Source organism: Callithrix jacchus, chromosome 9 (genome assembly GCF_049354715.1).
Source record: "Callithrix jacchus isolate 240 chromosome 9, calJac240_pri, whole genome shotgun sequence".
NCBI lineage: Eukaryota > Metazoa > Chordata > Mammalia > Primates > Cebidae > Callithrix > Callithrix jacchus.
Window position 1 is genome coordinate 111,459,124 of NC_133510.1, and position 14,887 is coordinate 111,474,010.

Sequence of the window (14,887 nt, forward strand, 5' to 3'; positions counted from 1 at the left end):
AGTAAAGGTCATGGACAAGATTTTTTTCCAAAGACAAATAGACATAATTTTTTTTGGAACAAGGATGAAAGGAGATGATTATCACTTTTCATTGTTTGTGAGATAATAGTCGACCGCTCAAAGTGAGTCTTGCTGATTCTTTTTATAATTTCACTAGTTACTGAAATCTAAGACACACGGGTTTAGCACCCTAAAGCGGTGGACCAGATACGTAAAGAGCACCTGGGGAATGAGTTTAAAAGGCAGATTTCTAGGCCCACAGTTCTGACTTCTGTCTGGGCAGATGACTCTAGAGCCCCTGACATTTAAGAACCTCCTGGGTCTTCTGTGGTCACAAGTGAGCCAAACTTTAGGTAATAAACTTCTGAATGTTCTGCTCTGCACAGCTGTAGTATTCAAGTGGTTCATTCTGAACTGCCTGTACCTGCATAGTGTACCTAAGGTTGTTTAAAAAACATTCATTCCTGGCTTGGGCATAAATGAGTCTAATCATGGTCCCTCCTACCCTGACATCTCCCTATTCTTGGCTACCCTTAGTCATGTAAATCTCAATAAGGATGCCCTATCTTCTAGTGAAAGTGGGTTATTGAGATTCTGACTACCATAGTCTCAAATGTTCAAAAGTAAGATATGTTTGTTTTTTTCTGGTGGTGGTTTTTTGTTCAGGCATAGGCTGGCTGCTGCTTCTCTTAAATATACCTCCTTTTTTTTTTTTTTTATTTTTCTTTTATGCTCTGGGTTCTGGTCGAGGGCACAAAACTTCAAAGACCGTTCCCTCTGTAGTCAGTCTATGAAGGCAGCCACAGACCAGGGCCTTTATAGGAATCTCAAATTAGAACCCTGGGTAGAGCCATGTAAAATTGTCCTGTGTGGCGAGTTCTGCTATTTAATTCACAGTCCCTCTAGGCTGAGCTTGTCTCTCCCTTCTTTATTACATGTGTCACCACCACAATTCCCCACCACTTTTCTTTGTGATTTTTTTTTTAATGAGACATTTCTGTCCCAGTTAACGTCCTTAGAGTTGAACATCAGGAGGAGCTTGTAAACAACCAAAGCCATATTCCCAGGGTAGCCCAAGCCTTCAGACGTGGTTGCCCTGTTAAAATGAATGGATGTTTTTAAAATTCACATTAAAGACACTTTCCCCAAACAAATCTAGTTTGAGCCACACGAGGGCATCTTGCCCTTCAGTGAGCTCAAGTCGAGGGATTTTTGCAGCCTCGAAATAGGTCTTAGCATCTCTAAATAAATCCCTCCATGGAAAACCTGGACAGACCAGTCAAAATGGTCTGTCAAGCACCCGTGCTCCGTGCCAAGCCCTTATATTTGTAATCCTGTTAATTCTCATGACGTCCCCCTGCGGAGGGCATTGTTTCAAACAAGGACACTGGCTCGAGGCCAACTGACTCTCAAGCCAGCTGGCTTGACTTGGGTGACCCAAAGCCCATTCTTCTGCCTCACCCCTCCTGGCAGATCACACGAGGGATTCGAAGTGCACATCAGAGGCTCACCTGTGCCTTGAACATTCAATGAAGAAGCTGAACCAACACAGGTTGAGCCTGATGCATTCATTTGGCCAACTTGCTGCTCTCGTGCCAACCCTGGCTTCCACCAGGAGCCTAATTAAATCCTGATGCCAAGTTAAATCCAATGCTCTGGAGGTGGGGCCTGGGCACTGGCATTACCTGATGGGCAGGGTCAGTTTATGGTGGGTGGATGGATGGCTGGATGGATGGGGAAGCAGAGGTTCCGAGAGGTGAAATGACTTGCCTCAAGGCACACAGCTAGGAATTGGTAGAATCGAGCTCTGGCTGAGGTTTTCTGCCCACCTCCACCCCCTCCTGGGTGCCACACTACAAATAGGAACACATCTCTTTTTTTTTTTTTTTTTTGAGACGGAGTTTTGCTCTTGTTGCCCTGGCTGGAGTGCAATGGCACTGTCTTGGCTCACTGCAAACTCCACTTCCCGGGTTCAACCAATTCTCCTGCCTCAGCCTTCCAGGTAGCTGGGATTACAGGCATGTACTACCATGCCCCACTAATTTTTCCATTTTTAGTATATGAGGGTTCTCCATGTTGGTCAGGCTGATCTTGAACTCCTGACTCCAGGTGATCCACCTGTCCCAGCCTCCCAAACTGCTGGGATTACAGCCGTGAACCACCACACCCAGCCGATATGACCAGTCTCTAATGTAACGTTTCCTAAGTGTGATTCTTGGACCAGGTCCACCTGGGACCACATCCAAATACACAGTTTTAGAACCTCACATTAAGCATTGTCCTGTAAAAACGACTTGTCTCTTTTTCTTAAAAAGACAAGAAAATGAGGCTCACTTCTCCATACTTTAGGCCCCTTAACTTGAGGCAAGAGTGCAGGCCTTGTGTCTATCCTCATGACAGCAGAGAAGACTTCTAGGTCCCATCAAGTTTTGGTGGCGTTAGAGAGCCCCTACAGATGAGTTCCAGCCCCAACCGAAGATGGACGTGGAGCATGTCCCCTGCCCAATGGCTCTCTGTAGCCCGCCCGCTTGCTTTCCCCACCCTCCAAGATGACATCAGCCAGACCCTCAAAAGGCAACCTCCCTAGAAAAGATTATCTCCACCCAGGGAGAAGCAGCAGGGCAGAATGGAATGAGCTTAGAGCGTTGACTCCAACGCTGGCCACCACTGTGTGACCCCAAGCAAAAGACTCAACCTCCCCAAGCCTCAGTTTATTCATCTGCAAAATGGGAATGATAATAGTACCTACTTAATCAGGTAGAGGTGATGATTAAATGAGATAATACATGGAAAGCACATGGCACATAAAGAGTGCATTGTTGGCCAGGTGCAATGGCTCATGCCTGTAATCCCAGCACTTTGGGAGGCCAAGGCAGGAGGATTGCTTGAGCCTAGCAGTTTGAGACCAGCCTGTGAAGCAGGATAGGGAGTCAAGGAAGTGACCATGTCCTCAAAGTGCAGCATCCGTGGTGACCATTCAGTCAACACAATAAGCCTCAGCATTCGCATTATAATTGACTTCATTCAAGCAAAACTATCTTCAGAAAGTACTTTTCCCTCCAGAGAGCATGCGCACTTGATGTTACCTGTCCTCAAACTGATTCTTTGCTCATTAAAATAGTAAAAACGAAACGCCGCTGGGTGGAGATTCAGGATGCTAATGAGACATGTGACATATGAACAAGCATACGGTGCATGGGCACCGAGAGGACTGCCCAGAACATGCTTACTAGTAACGCCTCTCCCAACTCGTTATGAATAATCATGTAAAACCCCCATAAAGGAAGTTTCCCAGCAATAATCAATGCTGTCTTTTCCTTACAAGCAGCCTGCCCTGAATCCCCTCTCTCTCAGGGTGTCCTGTCCTTTCTGTATCTAACTTTCAAAATGTTCATTTTCCTCTGCAATAAATTACTCTATACTACACCTCCCCTTTGCTGTGTGTCTCTTGTTTAAATTCTTTTAAACTAAGAAGATAAGAACTGAGATCTCACAACAGCTGTCAACACCTGGGCAAGATGACAAGACCCCATCTCTACAAAAAAATTAAAAATGAGCTGGTTGTGGTGGCATGCACCTGTAGTCTCTGCTACTTGGGATTCTGAGGTGGGAGGATCCCTAGAGCACAAGAGTTCAAGGATGCAGTGAGCTGTGATGGCACTACCGCCCTCCAGCCTGGGTGAGGAAGTGAGACCCTGTGTCAAAAAAAAAATGGCTGGGCGCAGTGGCTCACGCTTGTAATCCCACCACTTTGGGAGGCCAAGGCGGGTGGATCACAAGGTCAGAAGTTCGAGCACCACCAATATGGTGAAACCTTGTTTCTACCAAAAAACATAAAAATTAGCTGGGCATATTAGCACACGCCTGTAGTTCCAGCTACTCAAGAGGCTGAGGCAGGAGAATCTTTTTGCTGGTGGAGGGTCTTGCCTCAGTGCTGACAGCTGCTGACTGGTCCGGCTGGAGGTTGTTGAAGGTTGAGGTGGCTGTGGCAAAGTCTTTTTTTTTTTTTTTAAGTCTTGCTCTATCACCCGGGCTGAAGTGCAGTGGTGCGATCTATCTTGGCTCACTGCAACCCCCATCTCCTGGGTTCAAGCAATTCTCCTGCCTCAGTCTCCAAGTAGCTGGGATTACAGGCATTCGCCACCATGCCTAGCAAATTTTTTTATTTTTAATAGAGATGGTGTTTTACCATGTTGGCCAGGCTGGTCTTGAACTTCTGACCTCAGGTGATCCACTCTCCTCAGCCTCCCAAAGTGCTGGGATTACAGGCGTGAACCGCTGCTCCCAGCCGCAACTTCTTAAGACAACAGTGAAGTTTGTCACACTTTGCTTGCCTTTTCCTTTCACAAAAGATTTCTCTATAACATATGGTATTACTTGATAGCATTTTACCCACCGTAGAACTTTCAAAACCGGAACCAATTTTCTCAAACCCTACCACTGCTTCACTAAATTTCTTCTTCCTTTCTTTCTTTTATTTTCTTTCTTTCTCTCTCCTTCCTTCCTTCTCTTTCTCACTCTTTCCCTCCCTCCCTTCCTCTCTCCCTTCCTTCCTTCCTTTCTTTCTTTCCTTATTTTGAGTCAGAGTCTTGCTCTGTCACCCAACCTGTAGTTCAATGGCACGACTTCCACTCACTACAACCTCCGCCTCCTGGGTTCAATGGTTCTTGTGCCTCAGCCTCCCGAGTAGCTAGGATTATAGGCATGTGCCATCAGGCCCAGCTAATTTTTGTATTTTTAGTAGAGACAGGGTTTCCCCATGTTGACCAGACTGATCTTAAACTCCTGACCTCAAGTGATCCCCCCGCCTTGGCCTCCCAAAGTACTGGATTTACAGGCATGAGCCGCCATGCCCGGCCCACCAACTATATTTATGTAACGTTCTAAATTATTTATTGTCCTCTCAACAATGTTCACAGCTTCTTCCCTGGAAGTGGATTCCATTTCAAGAAACCCTTTTCTTTGCTTATCCATGAGAAACATCTCCTCTTCTTCAGACTCCAGTTCTCATTCGAGTTCTCTTGCTATTTTCACCACATCTGTAGTGACTTCTTCCATTGAAGTCTTGAACTCCTCAAAATCATCCATGAGGACTAGAACCAACTTTTTCTGAAATTCCATTTCCCAATTGCAGTCACTCTGGGAGGCTGAGGTGGGAGGATCGCTTGAGCCCAGGAGGTTGAGGCTGCAGTAAGCCATGATCGCGCCACGGCACTCCAGTCCAGGTGACAGAGCAAGACCCCGCCTCAAAAAACAAAGAAAATAGATGTGCTGTCATCCAGGCTTTGTTGCTCCATTTATAGAGCACAGGCCGAGTAGATGTAGCACAATTCTTACGGTTCTAGGATTTGGGGAATGCGAAATGAGCATTGGCTTCAATTTAAAGTCACCAGCTGCCTTATCCCCTTATGCGAGAGCGAGGCTTGAAGCCTGGCATTGACTTCTCTCTAGCTATGAAAGTTCTAGATGGCATCTTCTTCTGATAGAAGGCTATTTCATCTACATTTAAAATGTGTTATTTATTTATTTAATTTTATTTTGAGATGGAGTCTCACTCTGTCACCGAGGCTGGAGTGCAGTGGCACAATCTCGGCTCACTGCAACCTTTTCTTCCCCAATTCAAGCAATTCTCCTGCCTCAGATGCCTGAGTAGCTGGGATTACAGGTGTGCGCCACCACGTCCAGCTAATTTTTGTATTTTTAATAGAGACGGGGTTTTACTTTGTTGGCCAGGCTGGTCTCAAACTCCTGACCACAAGTGATCTGCCCACCTTGACCTCCCAAAGTGTTGGGATTACAGGCGTGAGGCATTGTGCCTGGCCAAAATGTGTTGTTTAATTTTGTTTTAATAAAGATGGGGTCTCGCTGTGTTACCCAGGCTGGTCTCGAACTCCTGGCCTCAAGCTATCCTCCTGCGTTGGCCTCCCAAAGTGCCAGAATTACAAGTGTGAGCTACCGCACCCAGCTGAAAATCTGTGGTGTCGTGTAGCCATCTTCGTCAGTGACTGTAGCTAGATCTGGATGACTTGCCGCAGCTTCTCCATCAGCACTTGCTGCTTCCCCTTGCACTTTTAAGTTACGGAGATGGCTTTTTACTTCAACGTCATGAACCAACCTCTGCTAGTTTCCAACTTTTCTTCTGCAGATTCCTCACCTCTGTCAGCCTCCATAGAATTGAAGAGAGTGAGGGCCTGGCTCTAGATTGGGCTTTGGCTTAAGGGAATGTTGCGGCTGGTTTGATCTTCTTTCCAGACTACAGTGACAGGCTCTCCGCATCAGCAATAAGGCTGTTTTGCTTTCTTATCATCGCTCATGTGTTCACTGGAGCAGCACCTTCAATTGCCTTCAAGTACTTTTCCTTTGCATTCACAACTTGGCTAAGATTAGGTGCAAGAGGCCTTCCTTTCAGCCTGTCTCAGCTTTCAACAGGCCTTCTTCACCAAGTGTAATAATTTCTAGCTTTTGATTTAAAGTGAGAGACATGCAACTCTTCCTTAGACACTTGGGAAGCAATTGTAGGGTTATTAATTGGCTAATTTCAATATTTTTGTGTTCCTCTAGGAATAGGGAGGTTACAGGAGAGGGGGAGAAGGGAACAGCTCATTGGTGGAGCAGTCAGCACACATACAGCATTTACTGATTAAGGTCACTGTCTTATATGAGCACAGGTCGTGGTACCCCAGAACAATTACTGATGCATGTTGAAAAAGTTTGAAATATTCTGAGAATGACCAAAATATGACACAGAGACACAAGTGAGAACACACTGCTGGAAACACAATGCCAATAGACTTGCTCAACACAGGCTTGCCGCAAACCTTCAATGGCTAAAAAGCACAGTATCTTTGAAGCACAATAAAATGAGGTGGGCCACAGATGACCATGACGAATACTAACTGTTGGTCCTGTGACTACTACTGTTACTACCGCTACTATGAACTATTTTAAAATACGGCCACCTCAAGGCTTCCAAGCTCTGGTGTCTTTGGCATAGAACCAACCCTCACAGTCCAGCCTCCAAAATCAGGCAAAGCTGTGGCCTGTCTGCATCTGTGCAGATACCACCCCAACGTAGATGTTAACACAGCTAACACCTTGATGTGGCTTGATGGGCAAGCTCACCCCCCAGCAAGTGGCCAGCCACAGGGCACATCTGTTCCCCAGGCCCATTCTAATACCACCACCCTGCCCAGCTATCTTTGGACATGTCACTTTAGACGCTCCAGCCCATGGCCTCACCTCAGAGAAACCCAACCCCCAGAATAACTCCAAAAGCCCCCCCATATGAGGATAACTTTATTATCCTGGATCTACTGGTGGAAAGGGGTTTCCAGGGGCCTCCCATCCTGCCACCAGGACCTCAGGCCTATCCGTCAAAGGAAGCCCCAGTGGGGAAACTAGGTGGGATTCACTTCTGCCCCAAACCTCCTCAATAGGCAGCCCTAGGTCATTGGCCCCTTTGGGCAATACCACGGGACATTAGGGAACAACTCTGAGACTCAGGTTCTGATCCCAGCTCTGCCATGATCTCTCCACGTGACCCTGCACAAGTACTTAAGCTCTCTGAGCCTTGGTTTTTCTTTCTGAAAAATCAGGAGATGACTAGCTCCTAAGCCAGAGGATTACTGTGAGGATTAAGTGAATTCTCCCATGTAAAGTGAAAAAAACACAGTACCAGGCATATAGTAGGTGCTCAATAAATGTTGGCTATCATCACCATCCTCACCATGACCACCACCCCCACCACCATCACCATCATCATCACCACCATAAAAATCATCAGCTCTGCTGAAGTTGTTATTGTTATCAATCCCTGCTACGGACTAAGTTATATCCCCTTAAATTCTTATGTTGAAGCTTTAATCCCCAATGTGACTATTTGGAGATAGGGTCTGTAGGAGGTAATTAAGGTTACATGAGTTCATAAAAGTGGTATCATAATCTGAAGGAACTGGTGGTCTTATAAGAAGAGGTCTGGCCCAGCACAGTGGCTCACACCTGTAATCCTAACATGGGAGGATCGCTTGAGGCCATGAGTTCATGACAAACCTGGGCAACACAGCAAGACCCCATCTCTAAAAAAGAAAATAGGTGTGTGTGGTGGTACAAGACAGAAGTTCTAGCTACTTAGGAGGCTGAACCGGGAGTACTGTTTGAGCCCAGGAAGTCAAGGCTGTAGTGAGCTACGATTATGCCACTGTACTCTAGACTGGGTGACAGACACCCTGTCTCAAAAAAAAAAAAAGGAAGTCTCTCAGTGTTTACTCACATGAAAGGCTATGTGACATCTGAGGACAAAGTGGCTATCTATATGCCTGAAAGAGGAGGAGCCCTCACTGGAAACCAGGCATGCCAGAACCTTGATCTTTGACTTACTGTTGTGTGAGCCACTCAGTGTGTGGTATTTTGTTATGGCACCATGAACGGTAATACAATCACCATCACCATCATCATCACCATTATCATCATCACCATCAACAACCCATCACCATCACCAACATCATCCCATCACCATCATTACCATCAGCACCATTGTTATCATCATCACTATCACCAGCATCATAATCATCATCACCATCATAATCATCATCACCATCATAATCACTGTCACCATCATCATCACCACCATCACCATCACCACCATCACCATCATCATTATCATCACCATCATAATCATCATCACCATTATCATCACCTTCATAATCACCATCATCATTATTATCATTACCATCAGAATCATCATCACCATCATAATCATCACCATCACCATCATCATAATCATCACCATCATAATCATCATCACCATCATAGCCATCGTTACCATCACCAACACCATCATCGTTATCATCATTACATCATGATCATCATCACCAGTATTATCACCATCACCATCAACATCATCACCATCGCCGTAATTGTCACAAGGTGGATTCCCCAGGAACCTGACCCTGAGATGGAGATTAGCAGAGAGGTGTTTATTTGGGAATGTTCCTGGGATCAGCACCTCTGGAAGGGGGTTAAGAAATCAGGACTTGGCAGAGGGAGGAGACAGGAGGCAGTGTAATCCCAACAAAGGCTTCAGTCAACCCCATGGGGAGCTCTAACTCAGATGGCCCCTCCAAGTTGTCCTGCACTGGGGCCTCCATCACTTGCAGTCTAAAAAGTTTATCACTCTATTGGGTTCAGGATTTCAACTTCCCACTCTTTTTCCAAAGGAGATTTGCATTTTACAAGAAGAAGAGCTAAGGACAATGCTTACCACCAACAAATAAACCACTGGAATTCCAGGCATCTGTTGGGCTCACTGGGGGCAAAAGAGTTTGTGGGAGCTTCTCAAACTGTCCCATTGGCCCTTCAGCCCCAGAGTCTTGCTCACTTTCCCACAAGAGCAGGGTCCCTGGGGACCATCTCCCATCAAGGGGGTGCTTATCCCCTCTAACCTCCAGTGACTCTGGACAGGGTAGCCCTGCTTCCTGGCAAAAACTGCCTGGGCAGCCACCAGGCTCTGAGTCTCCTCTTGTCCTTTCCCACCCTTTTTCTCCAAGGAGCTGACACAGAGGACAATCTGCTGGTGTGGGCAATTCCTTCTCCGGCTGAGCTAACAGAGCTGAGGGCCTTGAGAGAGAGAGAGAGCCTGAGTCAGGGATGCCTGCACTGAGTGCCTGCAAGCAAGCACCGGCCTCTCTCACTTGTCGACGGCCCAGGGGATTGTTTGCACGACTAAAGGAGATCATGCAGATAAAGTGCCCAGCACAGTCAGGCACGTGGCAAGTGTTTACTATGCTCATTTGCCTGCAGGACAGGCTCTTACCATGGTGCAAGGGAAGGAGTCAGGAGGCGGGGCAGTCCCCTGATCAGTGCTGAGCAACAGCTTCCCATGGAACCTCTCTCTTTCACCTCCGAGACCCTGACCGGGCTCTGCCCACCTCTGTCCTTACTCAGCCCCGTCCTATCTCAGCAGCCTCCCTGCTGCCCCTCAAATTCACCCAGCTCAATCCCGTCATTGCACTTGCTGGTCCCACAGCCCAGAGCCCTGTTCCCTAGAGCTTCACAAGTCTGCCTCCTCCATTCAGGTCTCACCTAAATGCCATCCCCCAGCTAGGTTCCCCAACCATCCAGCTAAATAGAGACACATGCCTAGTCACTATGCCAGCACACTGTGCCTTTCATTCACAGCATAGATCACACTGGATTTACCTGGCTCAGGCAGAGAGCACCTCTGAGGGGTCACTCTTAATATTCTGACGCCTGGAAGAGTAGCTACATAAAATAACAACACAGGAGGTGCTCCTCGAAAAATAACAACACAGGAGGTGCTCCTTATACAATAACACAGGAAGTGCTCATTATACAATAGCAGCCCAGGAGGTGCTCCTCATACAATAACACAGGAGGTGCTCCTTATACAATAATAACCCTGGAGGTTCCCTTATACAAAAGCAGCCCAGGAGGTGCTCCTTATGCACTGGCAACACAGGAGGCAGTCCTTATGCAATATAATTTAGGAAGGGCTCCTCATAGAATGGTGGGGGTGAAGAGGTCTTCCTAATACAACGGCAATACAGGAGGTGAGATGGTCCTCATAGAATGGCGGGGGTGCTTCTCTTACAGTAACAGCACAGGGGGTGCTTCTTATACAACGCAGCATAGGGAGAAGGGTGGAGAAGGGTGGTGCTCCTGAAAGTCTCTTATTTGTCCCCGGGCCCTCAGCCACAGTCAGGGGCCTGGAGAAAGCTCAGAGGCAAGAGATCCATTCATTTCTAATTCCCTGGGCAAATCTCTCTCCCTCCCTGTATTTGCAGTTTTCTCTGCGAACCGAATGGACTGCATGTGATGAACCATATTCCCTTCCAGCTCAAACAAAAAGATTCCACAGACTTGGATAACTTCTCGTTTTAGCTAATAACCAGCTCATGCCAAAGCGTGATTCATCTCTGCTGATTCTGCCTAGCAACCAGGCCTTCTCCCCACATCCCAAATCAACTCTCCCCCAAGAAAAATTCCTCCCCCACTACACACCCACCCAGCCCCCAGCGTCCCAGAGAGGAATGCAAGGCTTCAAGATCCCCTCCTCGCCTGTCTGCCAGCAGAATTTTAGCCCAACCTCAGAATGTCTCCGGCTCTGTCTGGAACAACTGGGGGAAGCTGTACCCCTCCTGGGATTAGAACAGGAAACAGCAGCAGAAGTGAGGCTGGCAAAAGCGCTGACCCAGCATGGGGAGATCATTTCTATTCTGATGCCTCACCCTCCTCTTCTGCCTGGTTCCTCAGGCCTCGCACATCGTCTGCATTTGAGGGAGGCGGGGAGGAAGAGATGGGTCAAGTGAGAGGAAGGGAGGTTTCATGCTTGAGACAAAACCAGCTTGTTCAGACTGCCTAGAATGTTTTCATCCAGTTTCCCACAGTGAGGAAAAAAACTGTATCATCATTTCAGTAGATTCGGGTAAACATTTGATCAGCTCCAATGCCCATTTGTGACAAAATCTTGGCAATCTAGGAAGAGAAAGGAATGTCCTTAACTTGATATGGGACAGTCACAAGAAAACTACAGCTAACATCTTGCGCACTGGTAAACCTTTGGAAGCATTCCCATTAAGATCAGGAACAAGGAAGGATGCTCACAGCTACTACCACCATGATTGCTATCACCACCTCCACCACCATTACCACCACCATAACAACCTACACCACTACCACCACCACCCCCATGGCCACCCCCACCATCTCCACCATCACCACCACCATCTCCACCACCTACACTACCACCATCACCACCATCATCACCACCACCATCACCATCACCACCACTATCACCACCATCACCATCACCATCACCATCACCACCACTATCACCACCACAACCATCACCTTCATCATCACCACCACCATTTCCACCACCTACACCACCACCATCACCACCACAATCACCACCATCACCACCACCACCATCACCACCTACACCACCACTGCCACCACTGCCATCACTGCCATCACCACCATCACCACCACCTACACCACCACCATCACCACCACCACCGCCGTCACCACCATCACCACCATTTCCACCACCTACACCACCACGATCACCACCACCACCACCACCACCGCCACCCCATCACCGCCACCATCACCACCATCACCACCATGATCACCACCAGCACCACCACCATCACCACCATCATCACCACCACCATCACCACCACCACCACCATCACCACCACCACCATCATCATCACCATCACCATTTCCACCATCTACACCACCACCATCACCACCATCACCACTACCACCATCAACACCATCAACAACAACACCATCACCACCATCACCCCCACCACCATCAACACCATTTCCAGCACCTACACCACTACCATTTCCACCGCTACCCCATCACCACCACCATCACCACGATCACCACCATCACCACCAGCACCACCACACCATCACCACCATTATCACCACCACCATCATCACCATCACCATTTCCACCACCCACACCACCACCATCACCACCACCACCACCATCACCACCACCACCATCACCCCCACCACCATCACCACCACCATTTCCACCACCTACACCACCACCATCACCACCACCATTTCCACCACCTACACCACCACCATCACCACCACCTCCACCACCACCACCATCATCATTACCACCATCTCCACTACCATCACCACCACCACCATCACCACCACCTCCACCAACACCACTACCACCATGACCACCTCCACCACCACCATCACCACCAACATTTCCACTACCATCACCACCACAACCACTACTACCTTCACCACCAACACCACCACCACCAGGACCACCTCTACCTTTCCCACCTCTACTACCTCCTCCACCACCCTTACCTCCTCCACCTCCAATATTACCACAATGACCTTCACCTCCACCATCACCAGCACCATCAGGACCACCTCCACCACCTCCACCTCCATGGCCATAACCTCCACCACCACCACCATCATCACTATTAGCACCACCTCTACCTCCACCAGCACCACCTCCTTCTCCACCTCCACCGCCACTGCCTGTTTCACCTTCACCAACACCACCATAACTTCTACAACCATCATGACTTCTACCATTACCACTGTCTCCACCACCACACCCAAGACCATCACCATCACCACTGCTTCCACCAACATTACAACTATTTCCTCTCTCGGCACCTCCACCACCACATCACAACCACCTCCTTCTCCACCTCCACCACCACCACTTCCTTCACCATCATCTCACCACCTCCTCCTCCTTCACCATCACCTCTGCCACCACCACTACTACCAGCATTACCACGACAATCACCATGACCCCATCATCCACCACCATCTACACCACCATCACTATCACAACCACCATCTCCACCTCCACCTCTACCATCACAATCACCATCACCTCCATCATTACCACCTCCGCAACCACCACCATTACCATCTCCACCTCCACTACCGTCTCCCTCACCTTCATCATCACTACCTCCACCTCCATTACCACCTCCACAACCAGCACTCTATTGAATTAGATGTTTCAGTGATTACAATAAGGCACATAAAAAGTTAATGAAGTGAAGAGCATAGAAAGGAAGCGATAAAACTTCCTTTCTATGGATGTTTCCATCATCTACCTAGAGATAAGTCTTGAATGAGCACTGGACAGTCAGGTGACCTGGACTAGAGACTGGCCTTGGCCATGACCTTTCTGGGCAACTTGAGTCTCTGTTTCCCATCCATAACTTGAGTGGTGGGACTAGTACAACTGTTTGTAAACTATGCTTCACTGAGCCTGAGGCCCCTATGGGGGCAAAGGGAGGTAAGCCTTGAAAGGTTATCCCATCCCTTTCAAGGGTTTAGTTACTTTCATTTGACTTAAATGTTAGGATCCCTTTATTTGAACAAAGGGTTCTGTGCCTCAAAAAAGTTGAAAATCACTGGATACACAACGAACATAAGTACAGACTACAGATAGAAATGAGTAATTCACTGGAGAGAAGCAGAGAAGCCAGAGCTCCGTAAGAGAAAGGCCCCTGGCTGGGTGTGGTTGGCTCATGCCTTTAATCCCAGCACTTTGGGAGGCCAAGGCAGGAGGATCACTTGGGCTCAGGAGTTTGAGACCAGCCTGAGTAACATAGCAAGACCCTGTCTCTACTAAAAAGAAAAAAATATTAGCCAAGCGTGATGGCATGCATCTGTGATCCCAGCTACTCCAAGGGAGGCCGAGATGAGAGGATCATTTGGGCCTGGGAGATCGACACTGCGGTGAGCTATGATTGCACCACTGCACTCCAACCTGGGGTGACAGAGCAAGACCCTATCTCAAACAAACAAAAAGAGTCAAAGCCCTGAGCCTCTCACTGGACGAGATTACCATTTCTTCCACCCCCTACACTGATGGGCACATGGGTGATTTCCTTTTTTTTCCACTTATGTTTTTTAAGATGGAGTCTCGCTCTATTGCCCAGGCTGCCGTGCAGTGGCATGATCTCAGTTCACTGCAGCCTCCACCTCGCAGGTTCAAGAGCTTCTCCTCCCTCAGCCTCCCAAGTAGCTGGGATTATAGGGTCCAGCCACCACGCCTGGCTAATTCTTGTATTTTAAGTAGAAACAGGGTTTCACCGTGTTGGCCAGGCTGGTCTGGAACTCCTGATCTCAAGTGATCCTCTCACCTTGACCTTCCAGAGTGCTGGGATAACAAGAGAGAGCCACCGCACCTAGCCTAGCCCTTTCTTTTCACTTATTCTAAACAACACTAGCATGAACATCCATGTGTACCCATTTTAGCATCCAAACACACGTATTTCTGCAGGCAAGTTCCAGAAAAGAATTTCTGGGTCAAAGGGCAAGCACATTTACAACACTAGGTAGGCGC